Here is a 4,412-nt window from a genome sequence, read left to right as displayed (position 1 = left end):
CAATGAAGGATGAAAAAATCCATTTTAAAAAATGTGAGAGAGGGAAAAATTCATTTTGTGAAATGTAAGGGACGAAATAATTCATTTTGTAAAATGTTAGGGACCAAAAAATTCATTTTGTGAAATATGAGGGACTATGAATCAGATTATATAAAATTTGATTTGACAATTTTGTTTTTAAAAAATGATCACATGCAAGGCACGTAGTGGATTCCAATAAAAATTAGTCGAAAACCTAGATAAAGACCAAATTTGATCAATGTGAATTTGTAAGGAACATAAAATTATACTTTTAAAAGTGAGGGACGAAAAAAGTCATCTTGTAAAATGCGAGGGACGTTTTGAACGATTTTTTCATAATAAAATATTAGAAATATATATGCAATTTTACTATATATATAATCAAGTCAGATCATGAGCTAATGAACTGAGTATTTTTTAACTCGAGTTTGAGCTCAAATTTGATTTGGTTAGTTCGAACTTGACTCGAGTTCGATGTTGACCGAGTTCGAGTTGAGTTTTGACTCGATCTACTCGCGAGCGGATCGATTCGTTTGCAGTCCTAATCTTGTCCATTGATTTGTGATATACACACACCATACTTTGAAAATAAAGTATCTATTGCTTATTTAAGTGAAAGAATATGATTTACATAAAATACCGAGAAAACACTCAGTTACATGTCCATGTGAATCCACGTAACATTTGGTAACTGCCAATTGCTCCTTTCATCACACAAAATGGCACACAATTCATGTTCAATGTCATTAACAATAATGCTTGTAGTCTCACTTGTCAAAATCCTTCTATATATCGGAACCAATGGGCTTGAGATTTTTAGGAGCATTTTCAAGGACGGTTTTTTTATAGCATTAGTGTGATCTACAATAAAATGCAAAAGTTTAGGAATATTTCCTTTATTTCAAAGGTATCAGATTCATCATGACCGCGTTTAACGAATGCTACTTCAATGTGCCAATTTTGATGGAAAAAAATTGGTATTTATTCCAAATCAGATTCTGTTGCACTATTAGGAACACGAACATAAGCATAAATTCTATCTCTCTTTTGTTTCCAATTTGAACCCTTCTCCAACAAAACTATAACAGGTTCATATAGATAATGACAGCAAAAAGAAGAATCTTTTTCAATGCTATACTCTAACCAATTCAACACTTTTTGACTCACAGTAAATTAAGTTTGACCATTAGAATTGTTGAATTTCCATCAATTGTCCTAAATTTGTATAAAATAAAATACTTTGGAAACTAAATTTATTTTATCAAAATATTAGGAACGAATTTGGCACATGTGCTTAATATTAGGGGTCAAATGTGCATTTGAGGGGTGTTTTATATTTATCCCTTACCGTCTTTTTGGAAAAATAACTATTAGTAGTTAAAAGTTAAATGTACCGCTAAAGTACAACTAATTACTATGACACGGCCCTTCACTAGCCGTGCAACTAATTTTGTAATTTTCCCATATCCAAATGCAGTTTCCTTTGGGAAGATAAAGGGATAGAAAATATTAACTCCCAAATACTTCAAAGTCCAACCGCATTCTTCTTCCTTTCTTCTTTTGTTGATTTTTTGATAGTCATGTAAAACACTATACAAGAGAAGTTCGGAAAAGGACTTCGAACTCTCAACATTTTAAATGAGTTTCACTAAACAAATTAATCAATGATTACCCTTTCGTTACCTAAAAGGAAGAAAATTAACCAAAAGATGTACAAAAACAAGTTCATCAAGTGGTATACATGCAGCCACGGATTTAAGGGGGGGCTGGTGGGGGCTTAAGCCCCCCCCAAGCCGCCGGAAAACCCCCTATATATAGGGGCTGGTGGGGTTTTCCGCCGGATCATTTCCAAGTCCTAGGAAAACATTCCCACAAGCTATCCATACTTCATATTACAGCAAGAAGTACCAATTTTGTTTTTTCTAGTTAAATAAACAAGCAACGCTTATCTAAGAATATATATGCTAATTTTTATTTAGTTTATGTTAATGTAATTTAAGAATTTGAAAGATTACATTAAAAAATTTAATGATATTAAATTTAAATTAGAAATTAGTTTAGAAATTGTATAGATTTTAGGTTGTATTTATTTTTTAAAATTTTGTTAGTTTTATATTTGAAATTTTAAGAATTAATTATGTGAATTAGAAATTTTGAATGTAAATATAAATTCAAAATTTTATGAGATTGAATTAGAGATTATATGGGTATTTAGTTGTACCTTATTTTAACTTTTTGATAATTTTATATAATGAATTTTATAAATTGAGAAATATAAGTAATATGAATTTATTATTAAATTAAAGAATTATTTATATGAATTTTAAATTAATTGATTATTGAATTGCATAATTTTATTGAATTTAACCACAATTATTTAATTGTGACAGAAAATGGAGAGATTCTTTAAACCTAAACGAGTCCGTAGTGGTGAATCTTCAAATGAGCCTAATATTAGTGAACCAGTTCAAAACCAATCTTGTGTGGAATTGAATTTAAATGATATTGTTAGTGATCCGGGATTACGAAAATCAGTTGAGACGAGTGGATTGTTAAATGATATTGTTAGTGAATTTTCTGCAATGAATATTGTCAAGACTGATTTGCGCAACAAAATGGGAGACGAGTGGATGAATGACTGTCTGGTTGTATACATCGAGAAGGATATTTTTGCAACAATTGAAAATGAGCAAATATTGCAGCGTTTTCAACGGATGAAGACTCGCAGAATGCAATTGCCTCCTCTTCGTTATTCGAGTGCAACAACTACCAATACTTCAAGTGTTAATCAATAACAAATTTTTGGGTATGTATAATTATATGTTTTTATTATTTTTATAATTATTGATTCTAAATTTTACTTATTAAATATATTTATTTCGTCACAAAAAAAATTTTTAATACACTTCAGCCCCCCCAAAAATAAATTTCTGGCTCCGTCCCTGGATGTATATATGTTTAGTCAGTATAGACATTGTTCATAGACCGAATTTCCAAGGAAGGGTTCTTAGTATTAGATAACTGTGATTAGGCATATCATTGGATAGAATCTAAGCTGAATTCACTTGATCCAGACTCTAACTCATTGAATTTATTAGTACTTATTCGGACCAAAACCCTCATGGGTTTGGAAAAGAAAAGGATTAACTTTAGTTTGCATCCCTAAACTAGTATTATTTTTTTACTTTGCATTCTAAACTTCAATTTTGAACCCTTTCCATGCTAAACTCTTAATTTTGAACACATTACATCCTATCAATTTAACACCAATCAATGATTATGTTTGCAAAATTAACGAGATAAAGGCGGTAAAATTTAATGATAATATACTGTTTTGTTCCAACTACGATTCCTTAGTTTTTTTGACCATTTTTAGCACATTATAATTTATTTATATGGTCTCAATTACTAATATTATTAACAAAATTAATGAGACAAAAGATAGTGCAAATTAATGATAATATATTATTTTATTTTTGCTATGATACCTTGGCACCTTTTGATTACTTTTGGTAAAGTTTTCATTGACTAGATTTAAATAGGATAAATTTGAGAGTGCATTTGAGATTCATGTACTTTTCTTCATCAAGTATAAAGAACATGCATATATTCAAAAGATTTGATTAAGAAGTGTATATGCTTGACCTTTTTGCTCCACAAAACCATCATCTTCAATTATCAAAAGAGATTTATCAGAGAATCATGTATTAGAACTAACTATATATTTTTTTGGTAAAAAAGAACCAACTTTAATAATGAGACAAAATGTAAACGTCAACGCATGTCACAAGCTCATTGAAAGCTAGTTTCTTGATTTAAGCCTCGGCTACTTACAAGTTCTCCAATCATTAGATCATTAACAACTTTCCTAAGCCGTTTTTCTCTGAAATTTCTTGTCTTTTAGACAAACCTTTGAAGGACATTACCAAGACAGACAATGTATTATATATGTAGAAGATACTTGAACGTATTTCTTTGTAACTTGTATAACACAGTTGAAGTTGATGAGCAAAACAATGATATAATATGCAGAATTATTTACCTTCACAATCAAAGTTTTTAAACCATTATATTCCCCTTGTACGTATTTGCTCCATCATAATCTTGATTATAGCAGCAAATAAGTCGATTTTTGGTTTAATCGATCTGAGTCTCGACTTAGTTTTGTCAAACTCGAACTCGAACTCGAACTCGAACTCGACGAACTATCAATGTAAAGCTCAAGCTCAACTCAAATTCGAGTTGAGTAATTTGAGTTGAGCTTGAGCTTGAGCTCGAGATTGAGTTTAAAAAAATAAAAAATAATTATTTTATTTTTTAAAAATGAATAAAATAATATTTTTTTCTTAATAAATAATAAAGGAAAAATTGTTCAAAACGTCTCTCACATT

This window comes from Coffea eugenioides, chromosome 3, assembly GCF_003713205.1.
Source record: "Coffea eugenioides isolate CCC68of chromosome 3, Ceug_1.0, whole genome shotgun sequence".
NCBI lineage: Eukaryota > Viridiplantae > Streptophyta > Magnoliopsida > Gentianales > Rubiaceae > Coffea > Coffea eugenioides.
This window is presented reverse-complemented; position numbering follows the sequence as displayed.